Consider the following 18,688-nt stretch of genomic DNA (forward strand, 5'->3'; position numbering starts at 1 on the left):
TAAAAAGAACACAAACTTAGAGCTGGAGCAGTCTGGATTCCCATGCTGGCACAACCACTTAGAAGCTGTGTGATCTGGAGCAAGTCGGTTAACCTTTCTGAGCTTTAGTTTTCTTATTTGCAAAACAGAGATATAACATTCTTGCAAGTTTATGGTAAGAAGTAGAGACCACATACATAACAAAAGCACTTGACCAAGAGCCTGGCACATAGTAAATGCTTGATAAATGGAAACACTGATCTTTAATATGTCAGTCCCACTTCCATTGTGGGTGTTTTTGTGTTTTTTAAAGCCCAACCCAAACAAACATCCCACTGGAAGTTTTTGATCAGCTATGCTGTTGCTATATAATAATCATCAGTTAGTCTTAAGGGCATGTGGTTTCAATAACCATAATGGCTTGAAGTATCGCTGCCTGTAGAAGCAAAAGCAAAGAGGTTGGTGTAATTCAGGTTTTAATGATATCTCACCAGGCAGCTTGCAACTTTGCCCCTTCTCTCCCTCTGCCAGGCCTCCCCTCTCCTGCCCATACAAAGCCTGCTGGTCCCAAAAGCTGGTATACTGAAGAAGCAGTAGATGCTGAAACCCTGAGAAGGTGGCACCTCTCTGGTTGGTGAGGTTAGGCCAAGCTGGCAGCTTCGTCACCCATTGGCCAGAGACCCTGGGTAAAAGACTCCCTCTGTCCCTTTATTTTCACTGAGTATGGTCTGAGAGAAGTAAACTAAAATCGAGGGGAAATTCACCGTAACAGAATATCTTTTGGCAAATGTTATATATATTTTCATATACTTGGTAGTGAGAGGACTTTTTTTAAATTTTTTTCCGGTAGTATGGCTGATTTGCCTCTTGCACATCATGTAAGGACCTGGATCAGACATAGTAATAACTAATTGTGAAAAAGCAACTACATATGTCTTATGAGAATAAATCACTTCATGGTGCCAGGATCTCTTTAAAATAAAACTAACACTTAAGGATACAGTATAATTATTGATAAACTCTTATATTCTTATTACACAAGAGTCTCTGACTTGAAGCTTCGATGATCAAGGAAATGTGAGAAAAAGTAACATGTAGGAAAGGTGTTTCATGGACATTCACAGAGAATTTTTTTCACACAGTTGTTGAGGGCACATTGATCCAGCAATTTAAATATTATTACCCACAGGTCTCGCTCATTAAATACTTAAGAAAACAGTAAATTGTTTAAGGGTACACATTTAGAATGCTATATCCAGAGCTACCTCCAAGTGGCAAATGATTACCCTGCTTATAAATTCTAGGCAGATGATAATTTAGAGTGCCCGTGAAAGCCCCGCGTTTATTTGATTGCTCTCTTAATTACTGGGCTCTCTGCGATCAAGATCAAATATTTGTAGAAGAGGAAGCTTTTTTTTTTGTGGGAGTGGATAATAACTGTTCTTACACTTTGAAATTTTTGCCTTGAGTTATTAAGATTTGCATTTCTCACTTTTGTTCTAAGGAAAGGTGTTTAGCCTGTTTTAGAAAGCAGGTACCAAATAATCAATCAGCAAACACCCCAGAAAGTTTCCACTCGACACAAGTGCAACATCTCAGGTATTAGCAATCCACCCCCAGAAAAAAAAAAAAAAACAACAACCTACAAAGGGTGGAAGAAACAAATCTACAAAGGGTGGGAGAAAGGATGTATCACTTTTCTAAGTGAATACGTTGTGATCGGTGTGTGTTGCATGCATTAAGAAGCTATATTTGCTTGGGAGCTGAGCTGCCTTTGAGAAACCAGCCAGACGTCTGGAGGGATCGCGCAGACAGGTAAGCCCTAAGCCTCCCTCCCATGCTGCTTCAGTGCCCTGCTCTCCCAGGCGCGAGAAGAATAAACAGACTGTGGTCATCGATCCCCGGTGGTGGTGTTGCACTCTGGGAAATGCTGGGAGTGCTCAGGGACGTGGCTCCCTCCACGGATGCGCGTCTGAAAGACATCGCCGAGATGAGGCCAGAGAGCATGCAAATCGGTAGACAGCTAGAGAAGAGGAAGGGAACAGCGAGAAAAAGAAACGTGTTGCTCGCATCGTGTCTCAGCCCCCTTCTCCAGCGCCCTCCTCCAGACCCACTGTCTCCCTCGCGACTCCTCCCTTCTCGTCCCTTTCTGGACACCAGTTCTGAGAAGATCAGTCAGTATCCCTTCTCCCCCCGCCCCCCCCCCCCCCGGCTTGAGATATCATAGGATTCCCCCCCCCCCCCCCGCCACCGCAAACCCGCAGCTGTTTTAAGTCAATGAAAGTAAGATTGTTAGAGATAAGCACTGGGGTAGCCCGGGAGCTGTCGGTGCACACTTACATCAGCCCACCTCTTCTTCTGGGCGTTACCTACGGAGTTCCTTCCGCCGGGATGTAACTCGGGGGTCTCTCTCTCGCCTTCACGCGCCAACTCCTGTGGCGCAGGAGTCCTGACCCGGCGCGGAGCCTTCTTCTCCCCGCATATCATTCCTTGGTTCTTGGGCACTGGGCTTTTTGGCTTCACCCACACCAAACAAAACCAGTTCAACCACCCCGGAGGCAGAGAGGAGAGTGCCTGAAAACTTTTCTTGCCTCCCGCACCACCCCCCAGGAGGAGGTGGATACAGTGCGGGCGAGCCCGGCTCGGGGAGGCGGTGGTCGCTTTAAAAACGGAACCTTTCCCGGCTCCAGCCCCAGCGCTGGGCAGGCGGCGGCCGCCTCCGAGGAGGTTCCGCGCGCGCACACCCGCAAAGCCCCGCTCGCGCTCTCGGGAGCAGCTCTCCTGTGTGCAAACCGGGGTGAGGGCAAGAAGGGGCCCACGGCACGACTACGGGGCAGCGGGTGAGGGTCCAACGCGGGGAAGTTGACAAAGGGGACTTGACCCACCACGAATGCGTATTTATAGACGCGAGGTCCATCGCGATCTGGAGCTAGCGCACTCTCCTTGCTCCTTCCCCTCCTGCCATTTCATTTGATCTCTCCTGGAAGTGGAGGGCAAACATATATTTTTTTAAAAAAACATTCCTGCACGGTGTGGGCAATCACCGTAATTTACCATCTAGTTACTCTGCAGCAGCCGGGGAAGCAAACTCCGGGGGTTCGTTCCCTTTGGATGGGCAGGGAGGGAGGCCGGGCGGCGAGCTGCAGGAAGGAGGTCAGGGTGGGTTTGCGGGAGCTCCGGGGCGACCTGGAGGGAGCCCGAGCCCCCGGCGCCGCCCCCGCGCCCTCCCCCGCCGCACTCCCTCCCCCGCCCCCCCACCGCCCCCGGGGGCGGGCGCCGGGCGCGGTGACCGCCGGCTGGTGCGCTGCCCTCGCCTCCCCCATTGTTCCTACTGTCTTTTTGCCTTTTGTTATTTGCACTCGCATTGTGTTGTTTGTCTCTGAAGCCGCCTCATGACCAGCCCAGGGATTTCACCTCGTCCTTGAGAGCTACACGGGGAGCGCGGGCGAGCGGGCGAGCGAGAGACGGGGGGAGAGGGACGCGCGCGCGCACACACTCACACACACACACACACACACACACACACACACACACACACAGAGTGAAAAAGGCGAGCCACCAAAACCCATCTCCAGTCTCCTCCCGGGGGCCCCCCGCCCGCCACGGTGCCACTTTGCATCCCGCGCCCGAGGAGACGGTCGGAAGAGCCGGTAAGGTGCGTGGATCGCCGCGTTTTAACTTTGTTGTTCGTCCCGATGTTGTTGTGGGCAGCCCTCCAAGGCGCAGAGCTCCCCTCCGCCGCCCGCCGCGCCCGCCACTCAGCGCCCGTCCCCGGCTCCAGCTGGAGAGTCGCGGAGGAGGGAGGGGGCCGCCGCGGGAGTTTCCTCAAGTACAGAGGGAGGGGGACGGGCAGGGAGGGGGGGAGAGGCGAGAGGCGGCTGGACGCTGGAAGTGGCTCTGTCATCCTCGGGGGGCGCCCGCCGTGGCGGGGGGAGCCCTGGCGTGTGCGCGCGGACCCCGGGCAGGACCTGGGATAACTTTGTCTTTCTGTTGGGGAGCCTGCGAGCTGTGGCCCGTATTGTTTTCTAAGTGGTGTTGGTGGAGGTGGTGATGAGAGCTGAGGGCAGGGAGTGCAGGGAGGATCCTAGGCTCGTCTGTGCACCGCGGTGGACGCCAAACGCCAGACCCTACAAAGTTGGACAGAGCTCCTGCCCCTTCCTAGGATAGACGCGCGACCCCCAGGCAACCCCACGACCTGCATATCCCCCCTTTTCGTCTTTTTGTTTCGCTTTCTGCAATCCCTCTCCCTACCACTTCCCCTCCCTCCCGCCCGGGATTTTGGAAACAAGTCTCATCCTTCAGGATTCTTCTAGGGATTTCAGGGACCGGAAGCTTGATTAATTGCAACTACCTTCCCCCCCCCCCCCCCATTGCGCAGTCGAAGTGAAGACCACTCACGTGTTGTCCCTTTAAGCGCGGGTTTGGGACACCTCGCTTGCACGTTGGGGCTACAATAATGAGCAGAGAAAAGAGGTTATAGGAGTTTAGATCAAACTGGACTTGGAAATGTTTCCATTGATCGCAGCAGTTTCTTGCCCTTTGATCTGCTGTCACCAGATGCACACGAAGCATTATTTACATATTTTAGTAGTAATTTCCCTTACACTTTGCAAACGAATATATTAATGAACAGTTTGACCCTGGTGAAATCCCAAGAGCTGGCCTCCGGGGGGTCAGATCTGAGTGTGGTGAATGTGAGTCCATTTCCATGTCTTTCCTTCTCAACTAATGCAGATCAAAAATGAGAACTTCTGTGACTATGCAGGGTGAGACTGTCAGGGGCAGCCCACCCAGCCGCTCTGGGTGGCAGTCAACTGTACTTCCTTAGAAAAGTTCAGGAATTTGTGCTGTCTCAGTCAGTCGAGAGCGTCCCAATATCCAGATATCCGAAGTCCTTGTCCAGAAAGGCTTGAGCCCATTTCCCCAGAGGCTCCCTGCAGGCTCAGCTCAGCTCTTTGAGTCCAGGGCAAGACCAAGGGAAATATGTGGGATTTTGGGTAATAAGTGTGGGAATCTGCAAAGGGACTCAACAGAGTGATTTGTTTCTTTGATGCTCATAAATAATGTTCCCTAGTATCCTAAAAAGAAAAAAAACCCCAACACCACAACAACACACACACACACACACACACACACACACACACACACACAAACAGGCCAATGAAGTAGGCGCGTGGGAGATTCAGAGGCACTGGACATTTCAATCAGGAAAGCCAGAGCAGAATTTTTGATCAGGATTAACAGGACTGAGGCTCGATTGCCAAGAGTGATTCGGTTAAGGACCAGATGGTTTTAAAGTATACGGAAATGGAAATGTTTTTTTTTTTTTTTTTTAAGTTTGGCTTTTATAAAATATAAAAGGAGAACGATTTCTTAGGGTCTTTTACACAACTGCTGAATTTTGGTCTAATTTTGAAAGAACTCAGCTGGATTGTGAACTGCTGTTCGCTGTGATAGGGGAGGAATCTGGTTTCAGATGCAGACACTTGGGACAAAGTTTCTGGGGGTGCTTCTTCCTGATTTAAATATAGCTCCCAGGCTGAAGCCTAAGTACAGTCAGCCACAATGATTTAAATCACAAGCACTTACACTGAGAGTTCTGTCAGGCATTGTGCAAAGTTCTCCTGCTAATTATGTCATCAACTGTTTACTCCTCAGAACTATACAAGATAAAAATCATAAGCATCACTTAAAACTGATGCAATACAGCTTGAAATCCTTAAACTGGTAGGGATTGCTTTTGTTTGCCTAAAAGGTGGATCTTTCATCAGATGAGTTGTTTAAAAACATTTACTTGTGGGGGTGGGAAGGGATGTGCATAATTATTTAGTTATTTGTGTTAATTATATACTAGCTTACTCGCTTGAAATTCTTTTTTTTTCTCCTTTTCTTTCCAGTGGTCTTCTAACAACCATATACATGAAAAATGAATAGAGGTTTTTATTTGCTTGTGGGTTTGTTTTTTTTAAATCCCCTTTTTGTAGCCTTTTTGAATGGGTGGTAATGAACCAATCTGACATAGACTTGAAAGAGTAAACACTTAATATATGAAAAAAAAAAAGAACTTCAACTCTTAATAAAGAAACCCTGTACCAGTTTGGTTGTTGAGCTTAAACAGTTCTGGTTGAATGGTATGTTGTATACAGGATTCAAAACTTTCAAAGGTATTTGGTAAATAACTGGGCATTTGAGATCCAGTGGTTATTTCAAGTTAACTTAGTGCTATACATGTAAATGCACATCCTGTTTAGACTGACACATGGTGGTGTTAAAAGGAAAAAATGAATATATGCTTATAAAGATTTTATCTGTGGAGTATATGGAGTGAATACTAAGAACAAAAAAGTGAAGTTTATATTCAGGAGTGATGGCTTCTTTTTTTTTTGACATTGGTGGGGATAAGGCATGAGCTATAGGGAGAGTTTAAAATTTCATTTTCCAGTTAAAAGAATGAATTTGAATGTTTGAACAATTTTTTTTTCTATAAAGCAAATGAAAAATGTGATGTAAAGATTAAAAGAATATACTGTCTTCTTGAAAAAGCTCTGTTCTTTTATGAGTGATAGGCAATCATCTTGAAGGCATGTTCACATTAAATAAAAAAAGTAGTATATCGGGCAGGATAAAACTTGTTTTTAGTAATCTAAAATGCACTAGATTTCAAATAATTTAGAGTTCCAATGCTGAACACTGTTTAGATTTCCAGCAGGTAAAATTGTTGGATATGATTGATTGGAATACCTGGATGATTCACCCAATATCTAATCACCTCCAGTGGTAGAGAAGGCTATAATTAGAGTTTTGAGAGTAACCTGGAAAACTTATATGTCTAGGCCTGAAAGTCAATACATTCCCCACGCACTCATCACAATTTTTAGCCTGTGAAATGTAGATTTATCTTAAGGGTGAAGAAAGTTCTTGGCTGTTTCAAATAAACTATATCCTGAACTTAGATTTGCAGTTAATAAAATAAAAGTCCAATTTTTGTTGCAAACATTGTTTTAAAGCACCCATATGTAAATTGTCTACATTTGGTGTTCATATGTTAATGATTTGGGCTCTGAAACTTCTTTCAGAAAGGCATTTTGGTTTATCTTAAAAAACATTACACAAAACTGTCTAAACAGCTCTGTAAATAAATGATTCCAAATGCCTCAATTTGGTGAATGAATTAAAGAATTATAGTTCTTAATCCAATTATGATCAGTCTTGTTATTCCAATTCCCATTTGGGAGAGTGGGAATGGTAAATTATTCTCAAATGTGCGTTGGGTCTTTGCTTTTTTTTTTTTTTTCTGTGTGTGATGAAACATAATTACTCATATCTAATATTTAGGAGAAGGAATTTAGAGGTAGGGAAGTTTAATTGATCTTCAATTAAACCTAGAAGATGTTCTTAATAGAAGAGTAAAATGACATTTTAAGAATATGAAGCAAGGATCTAATCTTTTGCTTAAAAAGAATGAATTTATTTATTTAAAGGGAAGAAGTGGGGCACTTAAGCTCAGGAGTAGGGCAGACACTAAGGCACTTTTGGTCATTTTCAGGTGGCCCATATTGGGACATTTGAGTGGTACTGTTTAATGAACTTTACTATATTTAATATCCTTGTCTTTAAAATTAAGGGGAATATGCTTTTTGGGTTATTTACTCCAAACCTCTCCCCATTTAGCTGCCTACATGGGTGCTTTTGAATGCTCCCCAATCAGGGGCCTGAACTTAGGATGGGCCTTTGATAACAGCCCAGTTTGCTTTGATGGACCCTTCTGAATGTCTGCCCCATTTTCCCAGTGTAACCTCTGACTCAGAAATTAATTAATTCCTAGGTATTAATAGCTTATTATGGTTTAATTCTCCAGGAGTTATTATTATTACTGTTATTATTGCAGTTTATTATGACCATTTAATTACTTAGGGAAAGACTTGTGGGGATTACAAGTATCAAGTGAAGCTGCCAAGAAGAAATATTTACAAACATTGGGATTTTTCTCAGTACCACTCAGATCAGACCTTATAGGCAAGTGATTACTCCACTTACAGGTAAGGATGACATTCAGGAGGGGCAGCATATTGACAAAGTTAGAGGCAAAATGAGTGCGTTTAAAGAATATATTTGAAGTTAACCACCCTTTAAAAATTGAGGCTTAAAAAGTAAAAAATTCAGAAAAAATGTATTTCCAGGAGTGGTCATGGTGGTGGTATTGATTTGTACAGGTATAGGACAGGACCATTCATTCTTTATTAGTTAATGTTTTAAAACTGATTATATCTTTGCTGCCTTTAGTTAGTCATCATTGACTTAAGCTTCATGATTATGTGGTATCACGTGTCCACAGGGGACAGACAGTGCAATGGTCAACAGGATGGGAGGGCGCTGGTGGGACCTCCAGCTGATGTTCCCTGGAGGCTCAGGCATTGCATTGTCACGACAGCACCAAGGAAGGCTTGGAGGCAGGGAGTTCAGGGAGGCACCAGCATGTGGAAGAGGTGGTCCCACTAGCTTTCGGAGTGTCTCAGTTTAGGCCTATTTATAATTCTTTCATGAGTTGGAGTTTTGAACATTCAGTGCCCTGCCCCTTTTCGTAATCGCTAAAGCTGGGGATTATAACACTTTTCCTTACAGGGCTGTGCACGAATTACACTGGATACCTGTCAGATTCCTGGAATAGGGTCTCCCCTGTACGAGGTGCTCAGTAAATGTTAGCTGCACTCTTCTCTCCTCCAACCGAGTCTTTTTAATCATTAATAATCTTTGAAGCCTCATTTTCTACTTGCTTTGAACTTATTTAAGTCTAAGGAGGAAAATATATCACTTTCTTGAGGCTGAGATCAACACTTTAAAATGGTGATTCCATTAATATCTGTACATGATCTCTGACAACGTGGTTATATTAAGATGCTGTATTTGGTGCAAGTGTGAATTCTACCTTTTAGTCATATACATCTTCCTTTAGTAATTAACATTTTAATTACTACATAATAGGTAAAGGCAAACCAAAAAATTTAGGAACTAATTGTAGATCTCTCTTCTGTTGTCCTTTTTGATTTCTCATTACAGATATAATCTAGTGAAAAACTTTTTTGGTCATTTTATCCATTGATAATTATCCACCTCTTGGTTATATTAAGTTATAGTACATGTGGCTAGAGAGAAATTCCACTTGGAAAAAGAAATAAATCTGACTTTGCAATATTTTGCCCTATGGAGTCAACAGTTCCTTCAATTTCACAGGTGTGTTTATTTGTTTAAATTGGGTGCAAGAGAAAGGCACAATAATATACCATTGCCAGTTGGAAAAGATGAGGTATAGTAATAACATGGAGAAATTAGGGGTTATTTTCTCTTCCCAATGATAGAATTTCTCTGTATGTACACTGACCAAAGGTAAAGGAAAGGCTTTTAAAACACAAATAAATGATGTAGTTGTTTTTATCAATTTTGTAATTAATTAGCAGATGCCAAAATGGAATTAGACATGTGAGAAGCTTGTTGGGGGAGGGAGCAGGAGAAGGCTGGGAAAGTCTTTTGCCAGTGATCCAGGTTGGACATTTATGCAAGGAGAGATGGAAGGGAAGACAGAGATGGTAGGAAGAAACTGACTTTAGCACAGACCAAGAAAAGTCTGGTTGGGCAGATGAGAAACAGGCACTGGAGGAGTCCTCTGTTCCCAAGAAATGGACTGCTTTTTTCTTTTCTTTTCTTTTTGTAATTGTACTCCTCATGCACCTTGAATTCAATATGAACCTAGAGGCAGGGAAATTAGGCAAAAATATAGCGTATCCTTAATCTCCAGTCCAGGAAAAAAAAATCAGGGTAGGTGGGTGTTTTATTGTTTTTGCACATAGACACAGATATATCTTTGTGGGGAAATGCGTGTTTCCCTTTGCTGTGCTCAGTCATTGACTAGGAGCGAACCCTGGAAGCATGGCCTTGGTGCACAAATGATGCTAGAGCAGCGGTTCTCAACCTGTGGGTCGCAACCCTTTGGGGGTCGAACGACCCTTTCACAGGGGTCGCTCGCCTAAGACCATCGGAAAACACATATATAATTACGTGTTGTTTTTGTGATTAATCACTCTGCTTTAATTATGTTCAATTTGTAACAATGCAAATACATCCTGCATATCAGATATTTACATGACGATTCATAACAGTAGCAACATTACAGTTGTGCAGTAGCAACGAAAATAATTTTATGGTTGGGGGTCACCACAACATGAGGAACCGTATTAAAGGGTTGCGGCGTTAGGAAGGTTGAGAACCACTATGCTAGAGACATAGGGGCAGCCGCTGGGGCACTGAGTCCATTATGTTCTTGCAACAGGAGATCTGAGGGGTGTAGCTGTGGTTTGGCAGTATTGCCCAGGGATTAGCAGCAATCACTCTGGTCAGGTGGACCTACCACTGAAAAAAAGACCTGGCCTTTTTGAGCACTCTGATGCTTTATTTGCCTTCATTGTAAAATGAGCATAATGCTAGTATCACCTCACAGAGTCCTAGTCAAGATTAAATGGGGTTATATGAGAGTATATGTAAATCTATAGTACCATGCATGGCATAGAAGAAATGCTCAATATATATTGACTCTCTTTAATGCCCTCATAAATTGCAAGGGAGAGGTATAGCTGAATTGTATCAGGTGATCATAAATATGTTTAAACAATTGGTATTTCATGTAATTAGAAGGCATTGCTTATGCAAGCAAGCAGACATCCCCAATGTTTGCCTTTTAAAAAATAGCACCGTTAATTTCTCACCCTTCAATCCTTAATTTCAGACGGTTGTAAACCCTAGGACAGATAGACCAACTGACCTTGACCGTCTTCAGGTAAATTGCCTTAAAGTACGAGGTAGACAGAACCCTCTCTTCATTTCCTTACCCCTCCAGGCTCCCTATTCAGTTGAGAAGGAACTTGCACTGTAAGTTTGCATTTTATCTCGAGCCTCAAACACCTTGTGAGTCTTTGCTCCCTTATGTTACTGTTCCTAAACCAACTTGCCGCACCACAAAGCGCTGAACTCAAGTGGCCCTCAGCGCGAGCGCCTGCTGTGATGAGTCACAGAGCCACTAGCACTTTGTTGCTTTAGATTTGATCACTGCCATGACTAGTCCTTCGCTTGTCAGCTAAGAGACCCTTCAGGGAGTTGTCCCTTAATAGAAAGTCTCTTTTCTTCCCTCCTGTTGTAACTTTAAATTAAAAGAAACTGTAGAGGAGCTGGTGGCATTGCAGCAAGTTCATTCTTCTACCCACTGGGAAAACAACATCTGAGAAAAGACGTTATTGGACTGAGAATTGAGTTGTTGCTATTTTGGGGTGGGGCTGCATGGGGGGGCGTTTGCAGTAGAGGATGAAGACCATGCCATTTAGACCTAGTCAGACTGATTCTCAGTGACTTAATGGAGAGCAATTCTTCTGTAGAGGAGGGAGCTTTTTTTTTTTTTTTTTTTGATATAAGACATTGCCTTAGCATGTCAGTTTCAAGTGGGAGTCATGAGACCACTGGTATTTTGCCTCTGTTTTTTAGGTGGTTCTGTGTGTTGCACTGTGTGGGAAACTGGCCCGGGGACAACTTCAAAATCCAAAGAGGATGGGAGACAGGAAAAGAGAGCTAATTTTTGACACATTCCTCAGACAAGTGACCCCTCTGGGGAATCTGTGCCCAGGATAAAGACGGCTTACTGTGAGGCTTCTGGCATAGTTTTCCTCAAATACTGAGCGCTGGTTACTTCAATGTCTCTAGTTAAAAAGGCTGACAAACCTAACAGTTGTGAGAAAAAATTAGTACTTCTGATGCCATGTTGTTTAGATGCCATCACACTAAACTTCTGATTTAATTCTTTGCTGAGCCAGGCTTTACACTCTGGACAGTGGTTGCTGTTCCATTCCTATTCTGGGTTAAGGCCTGCCCTCAAACCTGATGTCTGCCAAGATCTCCTGGTGTAACCCGTGGCTGATGGAAGCTGGAGTTTGACGTGTGGTAGCAGCCTGTATGTTCCTGCGATGTTTGGTGTTACTATGCAGTATTGGCCGTCTATCATATGTATCTGGCTCAACCAGTCTCATTCACTCTTGCACTGGGCACTGCTTTCGAACAAGTGCATACTACTTCTTATAACTCTCTCTTGGCTTTTTTTTTTTTACATCACTCAACTCTCATCTCCATCATACCTTCCCTACTAGTAGAATAGTAGTGTCTTTTCTATTTTAAGTCAGGAAACAAGTGATCATTTTAATGCACACTAAACAAAAGTAAATAAAGCTATCAGGATGTAAAGAAACTTAATGGACCCAGTATTTATTTCTAAGGACTTTCTCAGTCCTCCCCCCCGCCCCCACCCAATGTTCTTCTCTCCCTTCTTCCCTTTCCTTATCACTATTTATTGTGCCGTATTAAACCTTTCTGTTACCATGAGGTCTTGATTCTCATGGCACCATTGACCATGCTGCATTGTGTTAATCTCCCTGGATGAAGTGAGAAGGGGAAGGGGTGTGAAATGCATTGCTGCATGGTTTGAAAAGGGGTGACCACAGGGTGACAAAACATGTGGAAGGTAAGCTGGCTGAGGGTACCGGGTTGTATCCCAGCACAATTATGATGCCTGGAACAGGGCAGTAACTGAATAAATGATTGCCAAGCCAACATATCTTGCATACCAAGCTCCATTAAAAAATGTTTTTATTGATTTCAGAGAGGAAGGGAGAGGGAGAGAGAGATAGAAACACTAGTGGTGTGAGAGAATCATTGATTGGCTGCCTCCTGCATGTCCCACACTGGGCATCGAGCCTGCAACCTGGGCATGTGCCCTGACTGCGAATTGAACCATGACCTCCTGGTTCATAGGTCGATGCTCAACCACTGAGCCATGCTGGTTGGGCCCAAGCTCCGTTCTGATTCAGAGCAGCCCTGCATGATGGCTACCTGGTAAAACGAACTGCAATTGAGCATTTGACTGTGTTCCAGGCACTGTGCTAGGTGCTTTACACGGAAAATGTTATTTAATCCTCATAGCCCTCCAATTAGGTGGGTATTAGCCCCTTTTTCACAGGTGGGCAGACAAACTCCAATGGGTGATAAGCTTGCTCATTTTCCTCAGCTAATGAACAGGAAAATCATTGCCTGGATTTCAGTCTTTGTGACTTTTCATTTGTACTTTTCATTAAAAAAAAAAAAGTGGCCAAGATACTGGTGTGAGTTGCTATCCATAAAACGGGGCACTAACCCTGCCTGCCTTGCTTTCACAGGAAATAGAAGGGATGGGTGAGAGAGAAGTCATCACTGACAATGATGCCTGAGCTGTGATTTCTAAACCTCGGTTATTATTATCAAGTCCCCACAATCCATTCATTAACCAAAAAGTATTTATACAACACACAGCGGCATGTTGCTTAAACTTTACTTAAAGAAACATGTTCTCCCTGGAGGCAGAGATTCTGAATTAGCTTTGCTGCTAAGGACACTTTCATTTTACTGTTTTGCAAATCCACCATGGTGCCTCGTACAGTGCCTGGCCGATATTAACGATTTAATAAGTATTGGCTGGAGAGTTCAGTCAGCGAATAAAAAGGATTGACTTGGGCCTGGGGGTGGAGGGCAGGTGGGAAATTGAATGCAGACTAAGAGAGTTGTCTTCCTTTATGTCCCATTCCCAGAGTGACCAGATATCCAGGACCTTCACATAGGCAGACTCCCCTGCTAGCTCAAGGCCTGGTTATTGCTTGAGGGCCAGGATGTTTCGCTAAAGGTAATGACTGCAAAGGTGGGTTCAGCATTGTTAGAAGAGGCAACCATTCATTTGATCTGGAAAGTCAGGTTGGAAAATGTATTAGGAGAATAAAAAGGTAAAAAGTGATTCTAAACGTAACAGGAGTTTCAGTAGAAAAACGGCTGTAATTCAAGCAGTGTCATGTTAACATCAATGCGAGTCTCGCATGGCTCAAGCCCCGCACACTGCTTTGGAAATAAAAGGAGATTGTGTAAAGAATTAGCAGTACAAGGCATTTTTAAGTGCTTTATTACAGAGGCTTGCGATACTGTGAAATCTATGCAGCCTCTTTCTTCCTGCTGTGCTTAATTTCAGAATCTGATGCTATTACCTATCCTTGGAGGGGAAAAAATAATCACTCTCGGTTAACTCTTAAAAACCGAGTTTAACATTTCATTTGCTTTCAACATAATCTTTCTGACATCTCTTGGGAAGAGAGGAGTGATGTAGTTAGCCACGGAGGGCCTCAGATACCTTCTAGGGGGCGGCATTGCAGTGAAGGGGCAATTGGTAAGACATTATGAAAGCGTGAGTTTAGCAATGGCTTAGGCAGCTTGTGAAGAAGGTCTCTGAAGGAGTCGGAGGTGACTGTGCTTGGCTTGAATCCAGATCAGAAGCCAGAACAAGAGTTAACGTTAACTCTTTGCCATAGGTGGCTATTTGCTTGTGTCATGAAGACATGCTCACCCAAAGTAAGTCTCCTGGCATCACTGTTTCCTTCTCTGGCCCAGCTTGAAAGAATAGTTGACGGTAATTGATAGCTTACTGTTGCCAGGGACTGTGCTGAGCAGTTTATTTTTATTTGTATTGATTCTTTCCAGGAATTCTCTGATGTAGACACAAACGTTGCCCCTTATACAGATACAGAAATTGAACGTGTGGTTAAGTGGTGGAACTCAGACTTAAACCCAAACTGGTCTGATTTTGAAAGCGGGGCTCTTACCCATCGCAATAGAGTAGGTATAAGTCCTAGGGAGTCAGCCCTCAAAATGACACTGTTTTTTCCCTTTATGTATGCAACTCTATCCCTCTAGAGCAGGCTATTTTCAGCTTATTTCTGAACTATTGCAAAGTTCTTCACACTGGGATTTCTCTTTACAATCTGCTCTATTTACCACTATCAGGCCAATCTTCCTGACATGCTATTTATTTATTTGTTTGTTTATTTATTTATTTATTTATTTTTAAATATATTTTTATTGATTTCAGAGAGAAAGGGAGAGAGAGAGAGAGAAAGAAACATCAGCGATGAGAGAGAAACATAGATTGGCTGCCTCCTGCACATCCCACACTGGGGATTGAGCCTGCAACCCGGGCATGTGCCCTGACTGGGAATCATATCATGATCTCCTGCCTCCTAGGTTGATGTTCAACAACTGAGCTACACCGGCTGGACTTGACATGCTATTTAGATAATGTAGCCATTTTCACAAAAAATTCAAAGTGCCTGAGTACTACACATGGCTGGGACTGAGAGTCTGAAGCCTGTTTTTTAAAGGCCTTCCAGTCTATCTCCAAATCTTCTATCTTTTCAGGCTCATGCTTAAAACCTTCCCATTGAGAACAAGTAGATTCTGATCTGGATTCAAGCTGAACACAATTTCCCAGAGGACTCCCAAACTGTCTAAAACACATCAATCTTATCAATTCTTCTCAGGATGCTCATGCCAGAGGCCATGGGCATTGCATACAAAGCCACTGCTCACACCTGAACCCTGTCGGCTTCAGGGAATTCTTCTAGACTTGCCTTTTCCATCTACTTCAAACCTCCTCATCAATTGACTTTTCTTGGTTCCCAATCCACTTGACTCTGTATTTTGGCTCTCCCTTTTTGATTTATCTCATCATTCACTCAATAATCAACATTGAATAAAACTTGTGGCAACAAATATTTATTGAGCCAGATACCATAGTAACTACTAGAGAGTGAGGGATGTGTGGAACAGGCACACACCTTGTACATAAAGATTTAAAGTTTATTAGGGAAGATAAACTTTAAGCAAACAACTTATGATTGAGAATTGTGGGACTGTATTTTAGAGAAGTACATACAACATATAGGAAAATGATACATGTGGGTGGCAGTCAGAGGAGGTTGCCATGATGAAGTCACATGTGAAGGATGGTTAATGGGGTAAAGAGGACAAAAGAAAAACCTTTTGAGATCTAGGAAATAGCATGTCCAAGGGTTCCAAAGAGAGAGGGAGGGAATTTGTGTTCTTGAAATTAGAAGGCCAGCGTAGCTGGAACAGAGTGACTGGAAAATGGGTACAGATTAGGCTGTAGAGTTGGGTTGGGATCAGATCATTAAGCCTCATGGGCCACGTTAGAGAGTTGAATCGTCACAATAAGGGTGATAAGAAACCCACTGAATAGTTTTAAACGAATAAAACTTATGGCTCTAGCATGTGGATCAGATTTAAGAGAGGCAGGGATGAATTTGGGCAAGCTAATAAGGAGGCGGTTGCAGAGATCAGGCAAGAGGCAGATGGCGGCTTGGACTTTGGACTCTAAGTGGTGTTGGAGATGCAGACAAGAGGGTTTCTGAAACAAACATGGAGGGAAAATCATCCAGTTTCAGGTGATTTGTAACAACACTCCTACCCCCAAATTCTTACTCCACCAACCTAATGGGACACTCCTAAATGTGATAACTACCTATTGTTTCCATGTCCATAGGTTCAGAAAAGAGATGCCTAAGTCCTTAGCTCTCTCAGGGACTCTGCTGGCTGGGTCTGTACCTGCTTTAGCCCCTGTGTGTTCAGGCAGAGAGACTTGACACACTATATCTAGTGCCTCCTGTCTACACGTATGTATTTGCCTTCATATTTCTGTGTCTTCCTTTATATATCATCCCTTCATATAGATTTCCTAAAGCCCTCCCCATCCCTTAATTTCCAAATTAAAATTAACTTTTCTACAGTATGCTTCCAGAATATACTGACCAAAGATATCCTTCTGATATTATGATATTTACATCTATAGCCACTTTTATGGCTTTAACTCTGTATTGTGCCATATCATAAGCATGTTGTGAACATGCCTTATCTTTTGAGAGATGTTGTGAATTTGTGCCTAGGAATGTGGATGCTGTATGTACTTCAATGTTACACTCCTATTTTGGGTCATCATTTACCTCTTTCTAGTTGGGCAATTTACGTAACCTCATCTGCAGAATGGGGATAATTATGTGTACCTCATAAAGCAGTTGTGATGATTCAAGGGAGATTGAATACAAAGTACTTAAAACAATCCTTGGCACATAATAATCTCTACTGTGTGATGAGATATTATGGTTATAAATGTTATTCTTTGAAATCAGGAACCCTGTATCTTATTACCACTTTTGTCTACTTGAAGCTCAGTTAGTATTTATTAAATTCAGATTTGAATTTAAGCATCCTTTCTGCCAGGGGATACAAATATAAACAAGTCATAGTTGTTGTCTGCAAGAACCTGGATTTGGTAGGGGAGTTAGTAACATAAACTGGTAATTATAATATATCAGTGTGATAGGTATAGTGATAGAGTGTTTTGAGATCACAGAAGAGAGTTTGGGGAAGGTTTTCTAAATGAATTGTATGAGCTGAGTATTTTATTAGATTAAATACATATTAAAATAATGTGTGTGTACATCGTATAAAACTCAAAGCTATAGAATAAAGTATTACTCCTCTCTTACTTTTGATCATGCCTACCCCATTCCTACCCCTTCCAACTCTGTATATCTAAATAAAATATTTACTCCTTATATTTCTTATTTTTAAAAAAATCTTAGCTGTCAATTGACTTTCTACAGCTTGGCTTTGTTATACTACTCACACTCCACCTCTATTTCCTAATGCCACACATACTCCTTTTCCTGTTGTCCCAATATACTTTCATCCCTTTTTGGGGAAAGTTAAATCAGTTCAGAAAACATGGTTACTTTGACTATGTTAATGTTGTTTATCATTGAGAATATTATTTATTGATTACTTTTACTTTGTATACAACTTATTTGGTGTTCCTGAATAATAATGGCCTATGTTCAAACGTATAGGTTTTACTAGAAGTGCTCAGTGTTTACTGGAATTTCTGAGTCAAGGCTAAAAGTGGGTGGGTGGCATATCTAGTGTGGGCCATGGAGGTGTCAGCTCTGGTGGGAAGGACCATTTTATTATTGGCATAATTTAGAATTGTTGGAGCCAGATGATAAGAAGAAGCCCACTGACTTTTAGTCAGTTATATTATGCTTCTTAAAATTTCTTCAATATTGCACCCTCTTATTGCCTCACTCGGGCACACTGCTCCCACCAGCCTGCCCTTGGTAAGGCTCTGAGTTAAGCTGAGTAGGGCAGGGGGTGGTGGTCTGAGAAGGAGGTGGGTATTCCAGGCAGACAGGACAACATGAGTTAAAAGGAAAGGAGGTGGGAAATAGCGTGATTTGTTTTTAAAATTATAGAGAGCTTGGTTTCCGGAGAGCAAAAGGCACATGAGAATCCAGAATGTGTGTATACATGTGTGCATATACACATACATACATATTGATAATTTATGTGCATGTGTTGTACTTTAGTTAATATCCAGGGCACAATAAGACTTAGAGCAAGGTTCAGGCTAAATGATAGTACCAGTGATATCCGAGTTCCCTGGAGACCAACTCTGATGTAGATTTGCATGCAGTAGGTTTGGTAGGTTGGGAGGGCCTTGGGGACAACACCTGTGAGGGGTGGAGAGAAGCAGGATGGGCTGAAGGAGAATCTGACTGTGATGCAGCTGAGGCTTCAGCTGACCTATGGGGAGCTCTGGAACTGGGTGGCTCCTCAGAGATGCCCTGAAGGGAGGCGAGGGGACCAGACCTTTGCAAGGTCACATTGGTGTTGGATGTGTGCCATCCCTGGGGTGGGGGTGGAACTTGGGATGAGAGCAATTCTTGGAAAGAGCCTTAGATGTGAGCATTCA

General features: G+C 43.2%; 1 protein-coding gene and 1 long non-coding RNA gene across 7 annotated transcripts in view; one reads left to right on the top strand and one right to left on the bottom strand.

Moving 5' to 3' along the window:
- Positions 1-224: 224 nt before the first annotated feature.
- On the bottom strand, positions 225-3,183 carry LOC118649449. Of its 2 annotated transcripts, XR_004965659.1 has the most exons (3): positions 2,865-3,183; positions 2,320-2,496; positions 225-2,002 (listed from the first exon to the last, which is right to left on the bottom strand). It is a non-coding gene; the product is annotated as an uncharacterized LOC118649449 (long non-coding RNA). The 2 variants fall into 2 exon arrangements; XR_004965658.1 differs by having other exon boundaries at positions 2,320-3,183.
- Positions 3,184-3,259: 76 nt separating this feature from the next.
- Positions 3,260-18,688, top strand: part of SOX5 (SRY-box transcription factor 5) — a 971,461-nt gene continuing 956,032 nt past the window's right edge. For 4 of the 5 annotated variants that reach the window (XM_036296492.1, XM_036296491.1, XM_036296490.1 and 1 more), the window contains exon 1: positions 3,260-3,634. The gene's annotated coding sequence lies outside the window, so the exon portion shown is untranslated. The remainder of the gene's footprint in view (positions 3,635-18,688) is intronic. The other variant, XM_036296494.1, reaches the window with a different exon arrangement.

The sequence above is a fragment of the Myotis myotis genome, unplaced genomic scaffold (genome assembly GCF_014108235.1).
Source record: "Myotis myotis isolate mMyoMyo1 unplaced genomic scaffold, mMyoMyo1.p scaffold_m19_p_3, whole genome shotgun sequence".
In the NCBI taxonomy this organism is placed as follows: Eukaryota; Metazoa; Chordata; class Mammalia; order Chiroptera; family Vespertilionidae; genus Myotis; species Myotis myotis.